Source organism: Myotis myotis, unplaced genomic scaffold (assembly GCF_014108235.1).
Source record: "Myotis myotis isolate mMyoMyo1 unplaced genomic scaffold, mMyoMyo1.p scaffold_m19_p_17, whole genome shotgun sequence".
Taxonomy (NCBI): domain Eukaryota; kingdom Metazoa; phylum Chordata; class Mammalia; order Chiroptera; family Vespertilionidae; genus Myotis; species Myotis myotis.
Genome location: NW_023416321.1, coordinates 32313545 through 32337713, shown reverse-complemented (window position 1 = coordinate 32337713; position 24169 = coordinate 32313545). Strand labels below are relative to the sequence as shown.

General features: G+C 42.5%; 1 protein-coding gene and 1 non-coding gene across 5 annotated transcripts in view; one reads left to right on the top strand and one right to left on the bottom strand.

The window, feature by feature from the left end:
• Positions 1-6453: 6453 nt before the first annotated feature.
• The window catches only part of FAM222B (family with sequence similarity 222 member B), a 58174-nt gene continuing 40458 nt past the window's right edge, over positions 6454-24169 (top strand). Inside the window, exon 1 of one of the 4 annotated variants that reach the window (XM_036340742.1) lies at positions 6454-6578. The gene's annotated coding sequence lies outside the window, so the exon portion shown is untranslated. Of the gene's footprint in view, positions 6579-6697; positions 7547-14147; positions 14440-18467; positions 18618-24169 lie in introns of those variants that run through there. The other 3 variants (XM_036340745.1, XM_036340743.1, XM_036340744.1) reach the window with 3 other exon arrangements.
• Positions 18971-19078, bottom strand: LOC118672523. The gene has a single exon (XR_004973090.1). It is a non-coding gene; the product is annotated as a U6 spliceosomal RNA (small nuclear RNA).

Sequence of the window (24169 nt, the reverse complement as noted above, 5' to 3'; positions counted from 1 at the left end):
GGCCGGGAGCTCCCCTGCGATTGGACAGAGCGGCAGGAAGCGAGCGAGTGGAGAGAGCTAGATCGGCCCAGAGAGGGAGACGCCAGCGCCTTGGGAGGGAATGCGGGAGAACTGCTCCGGAAACGGGCCGAGATCCAGAAAAGGGAGAAGGAATTATTTAGAATGTGAGCACGATGGTCGTTTTGGAGTCCTATACACGTCGTGTTTTCTTTTCTGCCAGTTTTGTAAAAGGCTCTTCTAGCCCAGTGTCCTGAAGAACTACATCTCCCACAAGGCCAAGCGGCAGAAAGCGTTCTCTCAGCGCCAGATTTCACCCAGCTGGAGAAACCCGCGCACCGCAGAAGCAGTGGTCGTGGCGAGGCAGCGGGCCCTGTTCCACCGGGCCCCGTAAGGCTCGTTTCAGTCCTCTCCAGTCTCAGGATTGCAGGTCCTCTCCCGGTTCCACGCTGAGCTTGTCTAGCGGTCGGGAGCGGCCTCCGGCAATCTTCACTTTCACTGTAGGCGAGCTTCCTGTGAGGAGTGGTGCCCGGGTCGGTGTCCCTGATGAGCATCTTCTCCCGATTTCCCTGCTGTAAACCTCAGCTACTGTCTCCTCCCTGGGGTCCTTCCATTCTGGAGAAAAGGCAGAGGGTCTGCAGAAGGAGAAGAAGCTGTTCAGCCATCTAGGATCTCCCAGACTGCCTTAGCGGCCTGTGGAAGTTGACTTACCTTGGCCGATTTGTGGCCTTAAAGCCCCCTTCATCCTTTGAAGTTTCTCGATCGGACTCTTGAAATTGAGAGATAACTGCTGCGGGAATTGAAGGGGATGGGAATGCATTAAGTATATACTATATACAGGCTCTGTCAGGATTCCGGGGATACACCAATAAACAAAACAGACAAAATTCTTCCATCACTTGTCTTCTGGGGGCTGTGTGTATGTGTGATGTTAGTGACCTGATAGGAACAGTTCGGTATAGTGATCTGGGTAAAAGCCTAAATGGAGTGTGTTTAAGAGAAAATGAGAGGGGAGGAATTAAGGATAGCCAGAAGTGTGTGTGTGTGTGTGTGTGTGTGTGTGTGTGTGTGTGTGTGTGTTTATCTTCCCAGAGGAGCAGAGCAGAAGGGAGTGGTAACAGAAGAGGGGAGAGAGAAGTAGGGTTAAGAGAGAATTTTATTTTCTTGTTTAAGATGGGAGATTTTGTTTGTTCATAGCAATGACCCAGTAGAGAGGGAAAAATTGATGATACAGGACAGAGAGGAGAGAATTATTGGAAGATGGTGAGAACCAGCTGGCTTAGGCTGCTGTTGTAGGAATGGAGGCTGAGTGTCCAGAGAGGCTGAGTGACACAGGATTGACAGAGCCAGGGCAGCCAAGTACGCTGATGGTTTGCACATGGCACCAGGTTCCAGCTTTCAGGCTGCCTGCTCTATTAGTGGAAGAAACAGCTTTCTGGGAACATGACATTCTGGATGTTCTTTGGGCACCCATATGCCCAAAAAGCAAGATGTCACTAAATACAGGACAGGCAGCACTCAGGAAAATACGAAATCTTTCATGGACAGCAAGGTGAAATGCATTTTAGCTGCAATTAAGGTGAAAGGAAATTACTGGTTAAACAGTGAATGAAGAGTTTAAATATGTAAATGCAAAATTACTCAAGGAACACATATTAAGTACTACAGTTCTGGCAATAGATAGTACTATGGCAGAATTCCAGGGAGGATAAAAAAAATAGGGGAAATGAGTCAAAGTGTCTTGTTAATTCTCTTCTTTCCGAGAAAATTTCCCTCAAATTATGTTGTTGGAGAATTTTGTATTTTGTGAGGTTAGGAGAGGCTCATCAAATGAAACAGGCTGTCTGAGTTCATATCTCAGTTTGACACAAGTTATGTGAGTTTGGCTAAGTTATTTAAACTTTCAAGTGTCAGTTTTCTCACCTGTAAAATGAAGATGATAAAAAAATGTATGTTCATATACTGAACATATAATTGAACACAATATAGGCTGTCAATAAATGTTCATATCTTAAGGCTAAATGTTTTGCACCTCCAGAAACCTTTTTCCATAAATTTCTGTACGGACAATTTATCTCTACTGTACTCATGTCAGCATTTTTTAAAAATGCTTAGTTGATTTCATCTGAAAAGCAAAAAAACCCTCCCTGATTCCAAATCCTGTTCCAAATAGGTGTCATTTTATCTTATTAAAATAGTGCAGTGATGATGGTGGAAAGACTGAAGGGGATAGAATTGGGAGGAGATGGTGCCTAAAATTCTCCTATGGCCTCCTCTTCCAGCTAGGTTAATCCAAAGTCCTTGCATACATTGAGCCCTTATTCCTAAGGCTTCAGCCACATTGGCTTTCCATCTCTTAAATATACTAAACTCATTTCTGCCTCAGGGTCTTCAGAGTCTTTGATCTTACCAACCTCCTCATGGCCCCAGTCTGACCAAGTCACTCCCAGTCCCATTTTTTGTCACCCAATTCAAGGGAAAAATTTTCAGCTCAATTGAATTTTTTCAGTCCCCAATTGCCTGTTATTCTTTTTTACTTGAAGGCCTTTCACTAGACTGTTCCTTACAAGATTGGTTAAATTTTCTCATAGGACCTTTCTTCCCTCCTGACACGGCAGTTTATAATATGGTGAATGAGCACACAGGTTATTGAACCAAACATCCTAGATTTGATTCTCAGATCTATTATTTATTGCATGGCCTGGGGAAGTAACCTCTCTCTACTTCAGTTTCCTCATATTTTAAAATAGGGGTAATGATAGTAGGCTGATAGGGTTGTTGTTATTACAAGAATTGATAGGTGTAAAGTGCTTAGAGTAGCGCTTGGCACATAGTAAATGCGATGTAAGTGTTTGCTGTTATTGTATATCCTCTACTAGATTATGAGTTCTATGAATATAAGGAATATATATTTCACTACTGTAGTGCCTGCATTTAGACCAGTGTCTTGTACAGAGTGGGTACTCAGTAGATTTTTGTTCAGTGAGTGAATAAGTTACATCTTTCTCTGGATTGGCTCTTCCTTTGTGGCATCAACATGTTTGCAGCAGTTCCGGCTATTGCATCTTCTCATATGTAGTCTTAGTGGGAAAGAACAACAGACTTTCTCAGAAAGAAAATTCTTGTGCATTTTGGGCTCTGGCTGGATTATGTGCCCATCCCTGAAACAGTCACTGTAACTTAGGAAATGTTATGTGCTGACTGACTTCAGTATAGGTTACGTGTTTATCCACATGGTCTGAAAGTGGAGTAAGGGTGGTTTCTCTGAATGATTTTCATTAGATATAGTGAATGAATGCTTGGCAGGAAAAAGAAATTCCACCATTCTGCCCTTGGTAATAAAGTTAATTAGAGAAATGGCTCAGGAGACCGTTATGGTTGAAATATAAGCAGATATGCTGCCCTAGCCAGTTTGGCTCAATGGATAGAGCATCAGCCTGCAAACTGAAAGGTCCCGGGTTCGATTCTGGTCAAGGGCACATGCTCGGGTTTTGGGCTTGATCTCTAGTAGAGGGTGTGCAGGAGGCAGCTGATCAATTGCTCTCTCTCATCATGGATGCTTCTCTCTTCCTCTCTGAAACCAATAATATATATATATATATATTTAAATCTTTAATTTATTGGTTAAGGTATTACAAATATGTCCTCATCCCCCCATTAACCCCAACCTCGCCCGCCCCAATAAAAATATATTTTTTAAAAAAGAAGATATGCTGTCACCTGGCCAATGTGACTTAGTGGTTGAACTTTGACCTATGAATAAGGAGGTCATGGTTTGATTCCTGGTCAGGGCACATGCCCAGGTTGCAGGCTCGATCCCCAGTGTGGGGCATGTAGGAGGCAGCCAATCAATGATTCTCTATAATCATTGATGTTTCTATCTCTCCCTCTCCCTTCCTCTCTGAAATAAATTAAAAAAAATATTTTTTAAAAAAGAAAATATGCTGTCATACAGATTTTCAGCAGGTCTTCCTGGGGGCTGTATGTGGTGTGGAGGTTGGGAAGGTATAGTTCCCAGAAGCTTCAGGATCTGCTATGGCCATCTTTTTAGTCATCCATTCATCAGAACATAATGTCTATATTAATTCTTCCTCCTTTCTGACTTTGCAATTCCCCTAAGGTGCCAAATGTGCTCTCATTCCAAAGGGTAATACATTTGCAAGTAATGCCAACTCTTCTAAGCCAGAAGCTAGCCTCGGGGATAGATCCAGAGCCGTACCCACAGGATGTCCTGTCTATTGCCCATCACCCTGTTCTGTTAGCTATCATATTTTACTCTACATATCCTATATAATGAAAGGTAAATATGCAAATTGTCCCCTGGACCAGGAGTTCGACCAGGGGGTGGGACCGGCCAGCCAACCCCCCGTGGCCCTTCCCCCCAGCCTGTCGGACCCCACCCATGCATGAATTCGTGCACTGGGCTTCTAGTGTCAAGATATAATTGTGTAGGTGGGAGGCAATCATACATGAGATCTGTACCTTTTTAAAAATATTTTCTTATTGACTTCAGAGAGGAAGGGAGAGGGAGAGATAGAAACATCAATGATGAGAGAGAATTATTGATTGGCTGCCTCCTGCACACCCCTTAAGTAAAGATCCAGCTGGTAACCCGGGCATGTGCCTTGACCTGGAATAGAACCAGTGACATCTTGGTGCATGGGTGGACACTGAACCACTGAGCAACACTGGCCAGGAAATAAAAACATATTTAAAACAAAACAAAACAAAATATGCAATAACTGACTAGTTGGGGGCACTGACCTCTCTTCTCCTTGATCAGGGGTGGGGAACATCTGGCTGGCGGGCTGTATTAAGGCCTGTGAAATCATTTGGTCTGGCCTTGCCAAGGCGCTAGCGGTGGGTTAATTAAATGTTTGACCAAATATAGCAGGCTAATTTTTAAGTTGATAATTTTGTATGACCCCTGAATGATGTTACAAATATCCAAATGGCCCTTGGCAGAAGAAAGGTCCCCCACTCCTGCCTTAGATTGTCAAATAAAAAGAAATGAGAGCAGCCAACACAACAATAACCACTTGGTGTGAATGAATCAAAATTAGAACTATTGTTTTTGTCAGATTGGCAAAAAATATATTTGTTGGTGTGCTGCAGAATTTTAATAATAGTTTGTGTGCTGTGAGTTGAAAAAGGTTGAAAATCTCTGCTCTAGAGCCTATTCTTGCTTCTTTCCAAAATGAGGAAAACTTTCCTTAATCTTAGATTAAAAGTTCAAACATTTATCCTGGGACCAGGCCTAGAAGTAGAGAGAATTTAACACCATTCACAAAAAAAAAAAAAAAAAATGGAACTTCTTTTTTTCTTCTTAATTTTTTTTACCTCCTGACATTATATCTTGGTCCCTATCTTTCCAAACTCTGAATTGTAGAGGGAGACTGGGTTAGAGGTGTGATGGAAGAGTCCTAGTGCTAAGGAGAGCTTAGTCTTCTTTTTTTTTTTTTTAATATATTTTTATTGATCTCAGAGAGGAAGGAGAGGGAAAGATAGAAACCTCAATGATGAGATTCATTGATCGGCTGCCTCCTGCACGCCCCCTACTGGGGAGAAGATCAAACCCACAAACCCGGGCAAATGCCCTTGACTGGAATTGAGCCCGTGAGCCTTCAGCCCGCAGGCCCACGTTCTCTCCACTGAGCCAAACCGGCTAGGGCGAGAGCTGAGTCTTGTACCTCTTCTTCCCTGGGACTGTAGCGCATTGCCTGCAGCTTTCAAATTTGTGTTGTTGAATTCCAAGGACTCAATGGAGCCTAGACTCTTGTTGGGCGATGCCAAGGCAGCACAGTTGTCTAGGGTCTGATAGTTGGGCCTCCTTAAACTAAAGGTCTGGTTTTCCTTTACCGGTTTGCAAAAGGCTCAGGCTCTACAGTGAGAGCTGGAGAGTAGGGGATAATTAGCCTGCAAGTCCCTCAGTGGCACATACGAGGTGCCTAGAAAATTTTCGTCCAATAAATAATAGTATGTGCTTGATAAACGGACTCCACTTAGCAGTGCCCCAGTGTATTCTGGGTGCAGTCGCCTCCTAGACAAGTGTACTCTGGAATGTCACAGTTGCCTCTTACACAGTTATCCCCGATGCATTCTAGATGTGCTCATCTTCAAAGAAACCTAAACTTATCAGTGCTCCCCCCAGAGCACCTAAATTCAGGTCTTTAGGTTCGAGTGGGACCCAGAATCCTGGAAAGTGCCATTAAGTCTATAGCCCTTACGGGTCCGAACGTTTAGTAACCTAGGCAAAGTATTTTAGAGGCCTTGATCCCGGGGCAGCCGCCGCAGCCGCTGAGCTTAACGAGTCCTCGAGGCCCGCGGCCATGTTTACCTGAGACCCAGGCGTTCAGGGCATCAGGCACTGAGTCAGGCGCCCCCGAAGCGCACTGCGCAGGCGCGGGCGGCCCGCGAAGGCCCCGGCACTCCAGGCTGCGCAGGCGCAGGAGCGGCTGCCGGCGAGTCGCGACGGCGGCGGCGGCGGCGGCGGCGGCGACTGAGGGGCCGGGGCGTGGAGCAGCGGCGGCGGCGGCGGGCGGCAGCGGAGCAGCCATGAGGGCCGGGCCCAGTCACCGACAGTGAGTGGTGATGGAAGGAGGGAAGGGGTGGCTCGGTGGAAGGATACGCTGGCTTGGGGGGTGAGGGTGGGCTCTGCCTGTCGGGAGGGAAGGGGCGAGGGGGAGGGACAGTTGGAGGTAATGACGGGCGAATTTGGGGCCCGGGTGGCCAGGTCGCTACCTCCAGGACTGGGCAGCTTTGTGGAGGAAATGGAGTGCGCGTTGCAGAGTGGAGGAGCTCACGGCAGGGCCAGTGCCCCGCGCTGCCCCGTTTGTCATCGTCCCTTCCCCCAGGAGCTCTCTCGGTCGCCTCTCCCTTTCCGCTTCTCTCAGAGAATGGTCGCGGGGGGAGGGTGGTGGAGGATGGAAGCCCTGCTGGAGCTGAAGAAGCCAACTCGGATCCCGGCAGGGAAGGGCCGGGCGCCCGGAACGGTAGGCTGCTCCGGCAGGGGATGGAAACCGGAGCCCTCTGTTGAAAGCCGGCAGGGATCTAGAGAGGAAAGAGCTGGGGTTCGACAGGTTCCAACCCACGTCCACCACTGATTAACGGCGATGGGAAATCTTGGGCAGGTCCCACTTAACATTTCTGAACCTCTGGGAGACGGAGTGATACAATGGGCTGTTGCGAGCATCACGTACGCGACTGACATGGTTTATGTAAATTGTAAGAACTGAGCTGATGTTACTGTATCACGAACAGTCTTGTTGGGTTTTAGACTTTGTTATTAATGGAATGACTAATGTCTTTGTCAAGGTTGAAGTGTATTGTTTGTAAAACCCCCCAGTAAGGCACATAGGTGCTTTCCACTTAGGCACAGCAGATCATGTGCAGAAATACCAGTTTGTTCTGTGATGTGACCGATTAGTCAGCAGACTTAGGTAGGAGAAAGACCATACTCGGGCATTCTGACAAGCTCCTGACCCAAGAGGAAGGAAATAGCGGATGGAGGGCCAGTACGTCAAGTGCTTTCTGAACGTCGTTCATTCAGGTTTGTTCCCTCATAGCACCGTTGGTACCATTGTGTTGTACTTGGTGCAGAGAAAACTAGTTTGAGACGATCTGGAAGGGCTGCACAGTGAGGGATGTGCGAGGACAGTTTGTTATTTTTAAATTATTAAAAACTTTCCTTTGCAAAGGAGTCTGCTTGCCCCCCAGGTCCCTGTCTCTGTTTTGGAAGTCAGATAAGCATATAGCGGCTTTTCCACTCCACTTTCTGTTGCTCTGCCAGTGGAACCTCCCCGGTGGAGTGTCTCAGAGAAAGATAGAAGCAGCTGTGCATGAGCCCAGGCGGTGGCTGACGGGTCCGTTCCCATGGGCTGAAGTAGCGCACCCCCGGAGCTGTGTTGTTCTTACGGTTTGGGGTAGGAGATCAGAGGACAGAGTTAAGCTGTGTGCTTGCCGAGGAAGAAGATGGCTTTCTAGCCACATCTTTTGAGAGAGAGGTGAAACTCTTTTCAAAAGGACGGAAAGAGACCAGCTTTGGTGGCTCTGAAGATTGAGAGCCTGAAATGGTGAGGCCTTTTGGAAATTAGTGAGTGATGTGTCTCCTCTGAGCCAAGGTAGGGAGTGGCGGCTGTCCTAGATCCTTGAAGATTCACAGATAAGAAAAATGAGTTATTTTATAGGAATGAGGAAAATGAACTCTAGTTGTCTATAACTTCTCTATCTGGTATAATGTGTTTTGCTTCTCTTTCCTGGAACTGCACAGTCCTATGTCATTTTTTGTTGTTGTTTTGTTATTATTTTTATCTTTAAATTCTTTATTAGTTAAGGAATTACAAATGTGTCCTCATCCTCCCCGCTCCATTGACCCCCCCCCCCCCCCCATGCTCTCATCCCCCTGTTGTCCATATCCATTGGTTTGGCTTATATGCATGCATACAAGTCCCCTATGTCATTTTTAACTCTTTGCTCTCCCAGTAAATTTTCTGTTCATAATACTGATTATCTTTTTTTAAAAATATATTTTATTGATTTTTTACAGAGAGGAAGGGAGAGGGATAGAGAGTTAGAAACATCGATGAGGGAGAAACATCGACCAGCTGCCTCCTGCACACTCCAAACTGGGGATGTGCCCACAACCAAGGTACATGCCCTTGACCGGAATGGAACCTGGGACCTTTCAGTCCGCAGGCCGATGATCTATCCACTGAGCCAAACCGGTTAGGGCTGATTATCTTTTTTTTAAGGATAGTTTAAAAAAGCAAGCATAGCCTGGCCGGCATGGCTCAGTAATTGAGCATTGACTTATGAAGTAGGAGGTCGTAGTTCAGTTCCGGTCAAGGCACATGCCTGGGTTGTGGACTCGATCCCTAGTGTCGGTCGTGCAGGAGGCAGCTGATCAGTGATTCTCTCTCATCATTGATGTTTCTGTCTCTCTCTCCCTCTCCCTTCCTCTCTGAAATCAATAAAAATATATTTTAAAAATTAAAACCTATAAAAAAAGCAAGCATTTGTTACTGTTGTCATAGGTCATTTACAGAATACAAATTTATTCTGTCTTTGACTACCACATGGAAGATGAAGTAGAGGTACAAAATGTTAGAGCTGGCCTAGCCATCTTATTTTTAATAATTGGACATCTATTTTTAATTTTGGTAATGCATTTTCCGTCTATTGGAAATTTCCATCCGTTCAAATAAGTTCATAAATGCCATTTGTGTTACGTTAAAATGGTAGAGGTTTGTTCAGCTGTGATGAGAATTTCCTGTCCTTTCCTCCTCCTTCTATTCTCTTTCCTATTTGTGGTTACTTTTATGTAATAGGTGACTTTACTAAATGAGGAGTCTTCCCCTGGGGCAAAGAAAGGTGACAGTCTGTGCTGGGATTGTCTGTTGTGTGAGCAGTCTGTCTAAAGTGGGGATGTAAGGGCTTCCCATGCACCCCTGACATAGCAAGGGCTAAAATAAAAGGAATAAGGTTTACTAGTTCATTTTTAGTCAGATAAAATGAATCATTTTTCTTAAAGAAGCATCGCCTGCCTCAGGGAAAACTTCTTTATTATTATTATTTTTAAAAATATATTTCTTTTTTCTTATGTCTCCTTTTCCCCCCATTGACCTCCCCCCTGGCCACCCCCACCCCCCAGCACATGCCCTCACCCCCATAGTGTCCGTGTTCATTGGTTATGCTTATATGCATGCATGCATACAAGTCCTTTGGTTGATCTCTTACCCCCTTAAAATATATTTTTATTGATTTCAGAGAGGAAAGGAGAGGGAGATAGAAACATCAATGATGAGAGAGAATCATTCATCTGTTGCCTCCTGCACGCCCTCTTCTGGGAATGTGCCCTGACTGGGAATTGAATCTTTTATTTTATTTTTTTTTATAAATTTTATTGATTTTTTACAGAGAGGAAGGGAGAGAGACAGAGAGTCAGAAACATCAATGAGAGAGAAACATCGATCAGCCGCCTCCTGCACATCCCCCACCAGGGATGTGCCCACAACCCAGGTACATGCCCCTGACCGGAATCGAACCCGGGACCCTTCAGTCCGCAGGCCGACGCTCCATCCACTGAGCCAAACCGGCTTCGGCAAGGGAATTGAATCTTAACTATAATTGTAACCTCCTGGCTCATAGGTCAAATGAGCCACACTGGCTGGGCCTTTTTTTAAAAAAATATTTTATTGATTTTTTACAGAGAGGAAGGGAGAGAGATAGAGAGCTAGAAACATCGATGAGAGAGAAACATCGATCAGCCGCCTCCTGCACATCTCCCACTGGGGATGTGCCCGCAACCCAGGTACATGCCCTTGACCGGAATTGAACCTGGGACCTTTCAGTCCGCAGGCCGACGCTCTATCCACTGAGCCAAACTGGTTTCGGCTGGCTGGGCCTTTTATTTATGCATTCATTGTTTGATTCTTGTTTGTGCTCTCAGGATTGAATGCGCAGCCTTGGTATATCAGGCAGCCTTGGTGTATCGTATGACACTAACCATCTGAGCTACCTGCCCAGGGCTCAGGGAAAACTTTTTAAACTAACCTATGTAAAAACAAAATGATGGTGTTTTCCTCCCTCTTTTTTCCACTGAGAATATATATTTTTTACAGAGGAGAAGGGAGAGGGACAGAGAGTCAGAAACATCAATGAGAGAAACATTGATCAGCTGCCTCCTTCACACCTCCTACTGGGGATGTGCCCGCAACCAAGGTACATGCCCTTGACCGGAATCGAACCTGGGACCCTTCAGGCCGCAGGCCGACGCTCTATCCACTGAGCCAAACCGGTTATGGCAGAATCTCTTTCTTAAAAGCCTTCTGATTTTGCCACCCATTCCTTAACTGAAGTCTCTTTTGTGATATTTTCACAGCTGCTAATTAATATAGCACAAAGGTTTCTGTGTTTGCTTTATCATTTGTTTTGGTTCTTGATAGAGTGCTAATAGCTTTAAAGGAGGATGGGAAGATGTTAAAAAGGAAAAGTAAAGAGAGTGGATTTAATTTAGTGACTTTGTAGGTTGGATCTGATGTTTGGAGGGTAAAGGATTCAAGAATGAACCGATGGGCCCTGGCCTAGTGGCTTGGTTGATTGGAGCGTCATCTGGTACACCAAAAGGTTTTGGGTTTGATCCCCGGTTGGGGTGCATGCGGGAGGCAACCGATCGATGTTTCTCTCTCACATCAGTGTTTCTCTCTCCTCCTCTCTCTCTCTCAAATCAATAAACATATCCTTGGGTGGTGATTAACAAAAAAAGGATGAACTTACGGTTTAGAGTAGCCTCCTGAGAAACCGAGGGTTTGCTTACCAGTGTTTAGCACAGTAGTTGGTATAGAGTAATTGCTTATTAAATATTTGATGAATGGAAAAATGATAACAGTATGAATCATAATCAGTGAACATGGGTTCAAATCTTTTGCAACTTTGTGTAGCTTTGAATAAGCTTACCTATATGTTTTTACCTCAGTTTCCTTATCTTAAATGAAGATAATTTTTTAAAAGGATTTTTAAAATTGATTTTTAGAGAGAGAATAAGGGAGATGGAGAGAAACATAGAAGTGAGAGCCAAACATCTGTCAGCTGCTTCCTGCACACCCCTTACTGGGGATTGAGTCCGGAAACCTCTCCCTCTCCCGCATGTGTCTTGACTGGGAATGGAACTGGAAACCTGTCAGTGCACTGAATGATGCCCAGCCAACTGAGCCACAGTTTAAAGATAATAATTACTTACTTCAGGGGGTTGTTGCAAAGGTTAAGTGTGTTAATGCATGTAAAATGTTTAGAATATACCTTGTACTTTTAAATGCTAATTATTACTAGTGTTTATTGGATACACTCTCTCTTTGTGCCCAAATCTATGCTGACCAAAGATGATTATGACATAGCCTCTGCCCCTTGGGGGTTCACAGTCTAGTGGGGAAAAAGAAATATACAAAGTAATTCTAATGGAATGTAATATCTTACTGCATCAAACTTGTGGTGCCAGTGATTGTAAGGCTCACAATTATTTTACATACCACTAAGAAAGAAGAAATGCTGCTAATGAGATTTGGCATGCCATCAGTTATAAGATGTTCCCTTTTTTCAGAGAAATGTAGGGGAGGGGAGTGTGTCTTGGAATTGATGAAGTACAGTAAGTTTTCAACTAGAGGGAGGTACAACTTGTGTGTTGATGAAAGGCTGGGTGCAGCTATTGTTTGAAAAGGCCTCCTGCATTGAACCTGCATGATAGGCCCTCACAGTGAACAAGGAAGATAGGGCATTCCAAGCAGACAGTAAAGTCTGAAAAAGGGAAGGGAGAGGGCATTATTGATGTGTAGCACCATATCAGGACAAGCTGGAGGAGGAAATGAGCTAAGACTTTGGCAGAATAACATTGTATAATGCAGCAGAGGAGGACAGGAAGCTTGGAACATTTTCAGACGAGACATAAGCCTAATTCTTGGATTTAAACTCAAATATTATAGCAACTCTAAAAAGATAATTCTAATATAATAAATTGGGAAGTGAGTGTGAGAAGCAAAGTGGCCAGTGGAAGGGCTGCAGCTCTATAGCTGACTAGAGAGGGAAATACGTGTGAAGTCACTGTACTCTTGGTGAGAAGTGATTGCTTTCTCAGCAGAGAAGTGTCTAATATTTCTGTCTTTTAACTGCCTGTCAAGGTTTTGATTATGCCCCTTTCAGAGGTTTGTAATTTAGAGTGAAAAGGAATACAACTCGAGGAAAAATTCTAAATTTTCTTTATTAAAGATGCATTTAAATACAAGAGGGGTAATAAGTTACCAGATTTGATGACTCAATTATAAAATTGTAGTTTGGTACAGCATTTGATTGTAATGTTTAATGAAAAAATATAGGTCATTTAAGGAGTGATATAAATGACTTAGTTATTAATTTTCTGGTAACTAACGCTGAACCTGGTGGGGGAAAATATGAACTAGAATTAAGATAAGCATGAATTCAAATTCATGAATTACCAGTGAGCCAAAACTAGGCTTAGATCTCTTTGGACTCTGATTTCATTGAAAAGTGTTGGTAGTTAATCCTTCTAGCAATCAAATTCAGCAGGCATTTAAATGCCTACTGTGTGTTGGGCATTGTGCTATGCAATAGGATATGAAAACCCTTGTTTTTGAAGAGCTCACATTTTAATTGGAGATTAGCCAATTAAAGCGATTATGAATCAGTACAGTAAGTGCTGTTCTAGAGGTCTGAACTAAGTGTTATGGGAACATTGGTTCTGTGTGGTGTGGGGAGAAGGTTGGAGAAGTCTTCCTGGAGTCAGTAGGGTCTTGATGGATGAATAGAACACGTTCAGATCACTGGTTAAGACAAGTAACACTGTTAAGTGTGGAAGTTAGATTTAAAAAGTTGAATTTGGCTGCAGGGAGAGTAGCTTGTGAGACTGATGTAATGATCACTTGAGAAGATATTGAAGATCTCAATTACATTGGTAATGGTGGAGTTGTAGATAAAAGAGCTTTTTAGGAAACTGACTAGAAGGATCTTAGTGACTTTATATTGGGTAGTATGTAAGGAAAAAGGAGTTGTCAAAGATGGATTTGAAATTGCTTGCTTGGCAAATAAGTGGATGGTGATGTCATTAATCAAGGTAGGGAATTCAGGAGTCAGAAGCCATAACATTTGAGGGAAAATCAGTTTGATTTTGGTATATTAGATTTGAAGTATCTGGGAGATCTAGAATGGAGATGCAAATAGCATCATAAAAAAAAAAAATGGGTGAAATATTTGAATGACTTCACCAGAAAATATATATGGATGGCAAATAAGCACACAAACAGGAAATGTGCTCAACATCTTAGTAATTAGAGAAATGCAAATTAAAATCATAATAAGATATGCCATTGGAATGGCTACAAAACAACAAAAAAGAAAACTGACTAGACCAGGGGTGGGCAAACTTTTTGACTCGAGGGCCACAATGGGTTCTTAAACTGGACCGGAGGGCCGGAACAAAAGCATGGATGGAGTGTTTGTGTGAACTAATATAAATTCACAGTAAACACCATTACATAAAAGGGTACGGTCTTTTTTTTTTTTTAGTTGTATTCATTTCAAACGGGCCGGATCCGTCCCGTGGGCCGTAGTTTGCCCACGGCTGGACTAGACTATGGACTGGCGAGTGTATGGAGCAACTGGAACTTCGGAAAACATTGTGGTAGTTTCTTATAAAGTAAAACAAACACTTAGCATATGACCCAAGTATTTACCCAAATGAAAGGACAACTTATGACACAAAAACCTGTGTGTGAATGTTTATAGGAGCTTTATTTGTACTCACCAAAAACTGGAAACTGAATGTTCCTCAACTCAGAATAACCAACTGTGATATACTCATACAATGGAATACTATTCAGCCATAAAAAGGAGCTATTCATATATGCAATGACATAAATGAATCTCAAATGCATGATGGTAAGTGAAAGAAACCAAATTCAAAAGGCTACTCACTGTATGATTGAATTGCTGTGATATTTTGGAAAATAAAACTATGGGGACAGTGAAGCACAACTCAGTGATTACATCTGAGTAAGGATAGGTGGAGTATTTGACTGCACATGAGGAAATTTGGGGTGGGGGGGGCGATGAAACTCCTCTGTATCTTGATTTGGTTATACAACTTTATGCATTTATGAGAACTCTTAGAACCAAACACTGAAAAATAAATCTTACTGTGTAAAATTAAAAAATAAAAAGTCTAAGGGTGCAAGAAGGAGATTTTAAAGAATTCCAGAAATGTGATTTCCTAAAATATTTGAATTTTTAACTTAGTTTTATTTTTTTGGAAGGAAAAAAAAAATATATATATATATATACACATATATATATATGTATGTATATATTTCCCCCATTAATTTTTTTTTTTAGAGAGTGGAAGGGAGGGTAGGGGAGAAAAGTAGAGAGAGAGAGAGAAACATAGATGTGGGAGAGATACATCAATTAGTTGCCTCCCACATGCACCCTGACCGGGGCAGAGAACAAACCCCCAACCCAGGCAAATGCCCTTGACTAGGAATCGAACCCCACACCCTTCAGTGCGTGGGCTGATGCTCTTAAGTATTTACTTAAATGAAAGGACAGCCTATGACACAAAAACCTGTATGTGAATGTTTACAGTAGCTTTATTTTTACTCACCAAAAACTGGACACTGAATGTCCTTCAACTTAGAATGGATAAACCAACTGTGATATATTCATACAATGGAATACTATTCAAGGGTGCAAAGGAAGTATTCATATATGCAACGACATAAGTGAATCTCATATGCATGATGGTAAGTGAAAGAAACCAAACTCAAAAGGCTACTCACGAGCCATGCTGATATTATAAAGAATGTAGAAGATACATAGTGAAAAGTCTCTGAGTGCAAATTTTAGATCCTTTAGAATTTTTTTATTTTACTTTGAAATACAGTTGTGTGCTCTGATTTGTAAGACTTAAAGAATACTTTACCAGTTATTTTATACTTTAGTTGTTAAGCTTGCTTATTGCCAACTATTGTGCTACTTAGCTTTTCTTCCCTACTCTCTTACTATCCTAGGACACTACCGTGTCACCTAAAGGTATGTTCTCCACTTCGGTGCATGAAAAAGTATTCACTAGTGAGATTTATCAAGTTAATTGGAGGGTACGTGGATCTCATCCAAAGTCTAGCCAAGCTATCTGTTCTTCCAGAGATTACTTAAAGGACTGAAACTTGGACATTCAGAATATTGTGGCAGGAGACACCCTTAATATTCTTAGAGGTTGTGTATTATAGCTTCCAGGTGAGTGTGGATTTGCAGATTTGGGAAGACATTGAGAAAATTAGCTGTGACTTTTAGGGAGCTGGACCAGGTGCAGTATTGATTAACAGCATTTCCCCCTCTGCTTGGCATCTATCTGCTTCCCTCTGCTATTGGTTTCTCATGAGAGACAATTTGAACTATTTGCTAGTGTTTCTGGATCATGTCTCTACTCTTCCCCCCCCCAACCCCCAAAAGTACCCTGATTTTCCATTAGGTCTCAAATTTCTAAGTAAGGACTTTTATTTAGTAAAGTAAGATCATTCCTCTTAGTAGAGAATTATTGGGTGTCTGGATGTCTGGTTAGGTTCCTGTGTCTCACTTAAATATCTGTCTGTTCTTGATAGATTATTATTTAAGTTGATCTCTAGTCCTTTAATTTATTTTCCTCCACCTTTCTCTCAAAAGCTATGAAGTGGAAATTGTCTTTACCTCTTTCTTCCACACCTACAGAGTTTACTATATTCATATTCACATTGGCCTTTCCTTTCTTGCTATACTGTGTTTTAAAAAAATATATATTTTTATTGCCCTAGCTCAGTGATGGCGAACCTATGACACGCATGTCAGAGGTGACACGTGAACTCATTTGTTTGGTTGATTTTTCTTTGTTAAATGGCATTTAAATATATAAAATAAATATCAAAAAGATAAATCTTTGTTTTACTATGGTTGCAAATATCAAAAAATTTCTATATGTGACACGGCACCAGAGTTAAGTTAGGGTTTTTCAAAACGCTGATACGCCGAGCTCAAAAGGTTCGCCATCACTGCCCTAGCTGGTTGGGCTCAGTGGATAGAGTGTCAGCCTGTGGACTGTAGGGTTCCGGGATCAATTCTAGTCAAGGGCACATGCCCAGGTTGCAGGCTCCATCCCCAGTAGGGGGAGTGTAGGAGGCAGCCAAGTGATGATTCTCATCATTGATGTTTCTATATCTCTCTCCCTCTGTCCCTCTCCCTTTCTCCTGAAATCAATAAAAATGTCTTTATTGATTTTACGTAACCTGGGCATGTACCCCAACCAGGAATTAAACTGGCGACCTTTCAGGGCTCCAACTACCTGAGCCACACCAGCCAGGGCTAGTTACATATTTTTGTTGAAGTGTTAAAATATTTTAATATTTTTGTATCATTTTAGATGGATTCCTGTTCTCTAAAAACCTACTCTAACTAGGACTGTGAGCAATATACTTACAATGCTGAGTGAGATTGTTTTTAAGAGTTAGGTCCCAGCCCTAGCCAGTTTGGCTCAGTGGCTAGAGCATCAGCCTGCAGACTGAAAGGTCCTAGGTTCGATTCTGGTCAAGGGCATGTGCCTGGGTTTCGGGCTTGCCCCAGTAGGGTGCATGCAGGAGGCAGCCAATCAATGACTCTCTCTCATCATTGATGTTTCTATCTCTCGTTCCCTCTCCATTCCTCTCTGAAATCAATAAAAGAAATATTTAAAAAAAAAAAAAGGTAGGTCCCTGGTCTTGGAAAAGCAGACTGGCTTGACCTTGATCTTGTCATAGATGCATCAGTTTTCTCAGCTGTCAGATGAGGATAACAGGACCAGTTTAGCTCAGTGAGTAGTTGTGAGGCATGACTGTTAATGAAAATAATTGTAAAACACTTTGGCAAGTGTGATATAAATGCTAAGTAATAGTTCTTTATTGGGATGTTGTGAAAATTAGCAACATGCTGTTTGTTAGAGGCCTTAACTTCCTTTTGAGAAAGGTGATGTATTTTTATAAATATAGTTCAGGATTTGGGAAAAAATATTGCTATCCTAATTTCTAGAATGTAACAATTATGGATTCATAATAAAACAATTTTTTAATTAAAGAGAATACTTCCAAAAGATTTTTTTATAATATCACTTTGAAGAATTCAAATCACTAGAGTTTTTACCATCTTGGCCTTTTGGTTCATTATGCCAGTTATAATGCTGAATGTTTAAAGGACTGGTGGGGTGATTTATTATCTATATTTAAAGCATCACAGCCAATCAGTAGGACCACTTACAAAAAAGCATTGAAAAGGACTTTTATTTTAGGCGACACCATATAGACACCTAGGTGATGGTTGCAATTAGCCTTTGATGAGGGACATGGTGCCATTACAAGCAAAGCTAGCACTTCTTGTTCCATACCTGAGTCTAAATATAGAATGGGTGATGTGGTGTACTTAAAAAATGCTTGATATTTGAATCTCATGAACTAAATTTTTCTCAGCTTCTAAAGTGGCATTAACAATAGAGGAAAATTAGGATGTGGTTCTTTTGATGTATAAAATTGATAAAAAACTGAAGTGGTAAACAGTAGTCTGCTGACATGCTCAGAACTTGAACTTGCTCAGTTGAGATCTATGTATTGTATTTTCTTTATTTTTTAAAAATAATATTTTTATTGGTTTTAGAGAGGAAGGGAGAGGGAGAGAGTGATAGAAACAGATCGAGCTAACAACCTCGGCATGTGTCCTGACCAGGAATCGAACTGTGACTTCCTGGTTCATAGTCAACACTCAACCACTGGGCTGTATTGTATTTTTTTTTCTTTTCTTTTCCTTTTAAATATATTTTTATTGATTTCAGAGTGGAAGGGAGACAGAGAGACAGAAACATCAATGATGAGAGAGAACCATTGATCGTCTGCCTTCTGCACGCCCCCCATCAGGGATCAAGCTCACAACCTGGCCATGTGCCCTTGACCAGAATCGAACCTGGGACCCTTCAGTCTGCAGGCCTACGCTCTATCCACTGAGCCAAACCAGCTAGGGCTGTATTGTATTTTCAACAGGGACCTGTGTATTGCTGATTTTAGAACAATGTGAGTTCTTAGCTTTACATAGGTTGGAATTGAACTTTCTTTCTGGAATTTAAGTTCTTTCACAATCCATTATCTTTTTGTATCAAGGACAAATAAAAAGGCTTAGGTTTCTTTTCCTCTTTGATGGGAAGACTATACTTGCTTTGCAGCATCAGGCGTTATTTGCTTTTATTTTGATTTGGTGACTTATAAAGGGGTTCCTGAATGGCCTGCTTCCATAATAAAGACAGTTGAGTAAGCTTCTTTTTTGGAGGTGCATTATTTCTATGGTTGTATATTTAAACTTTATGTTACTTGCTTCCATCATCTGCCATGTTCATTGTGCACCAGTTTCGGCTGTTTTATGTTCATAGATAAAGATTCATTTTATATATATATTTCATGTCATCCTTCTTGTGCAGGGGCCATGCTAATCCTCTTTGTATCCTTCCAATTTTAGTATATTTGCTGGCTGAACTCATATTTTGATTTTAGTTCCTTTGGATTTGGTTTGCAGTTTTCTCGTATCCATTCTACTTAACAGTTTTCTTCCCAGATTAGGTGTTTCACAAAACTTATATCCTGAATATTTTTAGGAATGTATTGTTTATGCTAGGCACCCTTATCTCCCCCCCCCCCCAACTTTATTGAATTTTAACTGGCAAAATAGTAAGATATTTAAAGTGTACAACATGATGATTTTTAAGTACCCGTATCTATTTTTGTTTTATTCATTAATTAGTAGCCAAGATTTCTCTGGAAGCTTGCAGTTGGTAGTACTATCAAGTCAAAAATACCTTTAGGACTGTATGGAGTACTTTCCACCACTTCCCAACTATGGAATATATGTAATATTTGACCTTATGTATTTCTTCTATGACTACTAATTAATGCCCTTTGGAAATTTCCTTTTTTGGTTGTATCCTTTTTTAAATCAACTTGTAAAAGCTCTTTGTATTTTGTGGCTATCAACTCTTCTTCGTAAATGTTGTAAAGATTCTTTAAGGCTGTGAATAAGAAGTGAGAAAGCAGGTGATTGCATCAACTGCTTATCCAATGTGATATTTGTTTAAAATGTTTGCCTTGGTTGTTTGAGCAATGGTAAGCTTCTTCTTTTGTCTCCCTCCTTCCAAAGATGCATAGAAAAGCTCCTTCTGTCTGAAGTAAAGTGTTGGCTCTGTATTGGTTATAATTTGCTTTTCTGGCTGGCAAAGCCTTCTTTTTGTTTTCTGTCTTCTGACAGATTATAGGATTGTGGGGAAACAGCGTCCAGGGCTTTTTTAGGAACTGTGCCATTTTATCTACAGGAGAAGCCATTGGCTTTGGCTCTAGAAGAGAATTGGCTCTGTATTTAAAGATGCCAAATCATGCTTGATTCACAAGTTTGCTGTCTCATTTTGTATGTGTTTGAAACTTTTTTAGGATGTTGGCTTTTAATTTTTCTACCATGTATACCCATCAGTGTGAGAAATTAACAACTTGTTCCTTCTCGCCAACTCCCCACCCCTGAACCCCACAATCCAAACATCCCAAACCATAGCAAATGATGAAATAATCATTTGAGGATTAGGGAAAAATACACCACACAGATTTTCCATTGCCCTTATGGTGACTTTGAGCTTTAATTCTGGTTTATCAGTTAAACCCTTAGTCTTTCCTATGTAGGCCTGAATTATTTAGGTGTGGAAATTATCTGCCAACCAACATGTCTCTTTATACAGGCTTTTCAAAGGCAAGAGTGAAAGCTAATTATCAGAGTACTTCTCTTTCCTAACTTGGAAACTTAATTTGTATAAGGCAGAGTACATTTAGGAAACTTCGATTTATTCATTTACCCGTGACACACTCTTTTTATTTTATTTTTTAAAATATTTTTTTATTGATTTTTGTTTTTAGAGAGAGAGGAAGGGAGTGGTAGAGAGATAGAAACATTGATGAGAAACATCATTGGCTGCCTCCTGTGCGCCCCCTACTGGGGATTGAGCCTGCAACCCCAGGCATGTGACCTGACTGTAATCGAACTGTGACCTCTTGGTTCCTGGGTCAATGCTCAACCGCTGACCCACACTGGCCGGGCTGACACACTCTTTTTAGGTGGTTGTAGCATAATTTATCCTGATTTCAAGTGATATTTTTATCATCATGTAAGCAGTCTTAACTCCAATTGATCTGTTACCTTCAAACTTTTAATATTATGTAAAATTGATTTTGAAATCTAGCCAACTATATATTTTAGCACATCTTCCCCACCAAGCCCTAGCCAGTTTGGCTCAGTGGATAGAGCATTGGCCTGCGGACTGAAGGGTCCCAGGTTTGATTCCGACCAAGGGCACATGCCCGGGTTGCAGGCTTGATCCCCATTAGGGCCATGCAGGAGGCAGCCAATCAATGATTCTATCTCTCATCATGTTTCTATCTCTCTCTCTCTCCCTCTCCCCTCCTCTCTGAAATCAAGAAAAATATTTTAAAAAATCTTCCCCGCCCATTAACACCTATGTCTTTATTTTCTATAGACAACAGTTAGATATAGGTTATTTTCATTTAGATTAAGTCAGGGAATTTTGTCAATAGAATAAGCCAGTTTGGATAAGCTGGTTTATCTAGTGTGAATTATTATATGTATGCACATGTGATTTTTTTTTTTTTTGCACATGTGATTTTTTTCCTCCCTCTGCCAGAAATGCTTCTCTTGTCCTGCTTCAAACCCAGTCTTGCAAAAGTTGGGGTTTGGTTCTCATGTGCATTCTTTTTTTTTATTTTTATTTTTATTGATTTCAGAGAGGAAGGGAGAGAGATAGAAACATCAATGATGAGAATCATTGATTGGTTGCTTCCTGCACGCCCCCTACTGGGGATCGAGCCCACAACCTGGGCATGTGCCCTTGGCGGGAATTGAACCTGGGACCCTTCAGTCCGCAGGCAGAGGCTCTATCCACTGAGCCAAACTGGCTAGGGCATCATGTGCATTTTTTGTTATAGTTTGCCTTTTTTTTTTTTTAACTGGTGTGTCTCCTCTCCTCCTCTTTCTTCTTCTTCTTCTTCTTCTTCTTCTTCTTCTTCTTCTTCTTCTTCTTCTTCTTCTTCTTCTTCTTCTTCGTCATCTTCTTCTTCTTTGTCGTCGTCTTCTTCTTCGTCTTCTTCTTCATCATCTTCTTCATCGTTTTCATCTTCTGTCTCTGGGGTCTAGTAGAGTTCCTGCTATATAGGAATGAAATAAATACTTGGTGTTGTGAGTGAATGAATGAATAACTTGAACTCTTAAAGATACCGTGAATGGATTTTACACTTCCCTCTAGTGCAGAGGTTCTCAACCTGTGGATTTCGACCCCTTTGGGGGGCGAACGACCTTTTCACAGGGGTCGCCTAAGACCATCGGAAAACAGATATATAATTACATATTGTTTTTGTGATTAATCACTATGCTTTAATTATGTTCAATTTGTAACAATGAAAATACATCCTGCATATCAGATATTTACATTACGATTCATAACAGTAGCAAAATTACAGTTATGAAGTAGCAACGAAAATAATTTTATGGTTGGGGGTCACCACAACATGAGGAACTATATTAAAGGGTCACGGCATTAGGAAGGTTGAGAACCACTGCTCTAGTGTCTGAAAGAGAAAGTGCAGCCAGTTTAAAAAACTTAAAGGATTCCTTGCTATCCTATACAATAAAAGGCTAATATGCAAATCGACCAAATAGCAGAACGGCCGGTCGCTATGATGAACACTGACCACCAGGTGGCAGATGCTCAATGCAGGAGCTGCCCCCTGGTGGTCAGTGCGCTCCCACAGAGGGAACACTACTCAGCCAGAAGCTGGGCTCATGGCTGGCAAGTGCAGCGGCAGTGGCAGAAGCCTCTCCCACCTCCGCAGCAGTGCTAAGGATGTCCGACTATCAGCTTAGGGGTGTCCATGGGAAGCAGGCCTAAGCCATCAGTCGGACATCCCCCAAGGGCTCCCGGACTGCGAGAGGGCACAGGCCAGGCTGAGGGACCGCCCCCCCCCCCCAGTGCACAAATTTTGTGCACTGGGCCCCTAGTCTATATATATAAAAAGTTAGCAACCAGAATGCCGTAGCAACTGGAATGATCGGTCGCTATGACTCCCACTGTGGCCAGTGAACCTGCCAGATAGGGGGGTGGGGCAGGCTGGCTAACCTCCCGTGGCCCCTCCCCCTGGCCCGCTCCACCCTGATTGGCCTGCAGACCCTCCCCCCAGCTGGCCCCACCCCTAATTGCCCCCGCCTACCCCACTAGGGGGTGGGGCCAGCTGACCAACCTCCTCCAGCCCCTAACCCCCAATAGGCCCCTACCACCCTGATTGTCCTGCAGCCCTTCCCCCTGTCAGCTCCTCCCCTTATCAGCCCCCCCACTCCGATAAGGGGCAGGGCCAGCCGGCCAACCACCCATGGCCCATCCCCCAGGCCGCTGGCCCCTGATCGGCCAGCCCCACCTCTAATCATCCCCTCCACCCCAATCAGGGGCAGGGCCCACCAGCCAGTCACCCTCAGCCCCTTCCCCCAGCCGGCCTGGCCCTGATCAAGCCCAGATCGGGGCAGGCAGGCCGGCCAACCTCCTGTCATCTCTTCCTCTCCCCGACAGCCCTAGCCCTGATCTGCCCCAATTGGCACTGGGCTGGCTGGACCCCACTGGTGTACAAATTCATGCACTAGTATTGAAATAATTTAAAGCATTGCCTTTTTAATTTTTACTTTTCTAAACTGAAGTGTTTGGGTTTTTTTTAAATTGATTTTAGAGTGAGGAAGGGAGTCTGGGAGAGAGAGAAACACCAATGATGATAGAGAATCATTAATCGGCTGCCTTCTATACGGCCCTTACCAGGAATTGAGCACACAACCCATGCATGTGCCCTGATCAGGAATTGAACCATTACCTCCTGGGATGCCCAACCACTGAGCATCACCAGCCGGGCAGCATTACCTTAAAAAAAAACTTTAACAATTGTTTTTTTCAGGTTTTTATGGGGGAAATGTCTTTTTAATAGTGTTCAGCTTCTTTATAGATCATTATTACTGTTTTGTCTTTGTTATGCAGATAAACTGAAAACTATATTTATTTTGATTGGAGTAAATTAAGTGTCAAAGGCACCTGTTATTTTTTTTAAAAATGCCGAAACCGGTTTGGCTCAGTGGATAGAGCGTCGGCCTGCGGACTGAAGGGTCCCAGGTTCGATTCCGGTCAAGGGCATGTACCAGGGTTGTGGACACATCCCCAGTAGGGGATGTGCAGGAGGCAGCTGATCAATGTTTCTCTCTCATCGATGTTTCTAACTCTCTATCTCTCTCCCTTCCTGTCTGTAAAAAGTCAATAAAATATATTTAAAAAATATATATATAAATAAATATATATATATTTTATTGGTTTTTTTTACAGAGAGGAAGGGAGAGGGATAGAGAGCTAGAAACATCGATGAGAGAGACACATCGATCAGCTGCCTCCTGCACACCCCCTACTTGGGATGTGCCCGCAACCCAGGTACGTGCCCTTGATGTGCATCGAACCTGGGATCTTTCAGTCCGCAGGCCGACACTCTATCCACTGAGC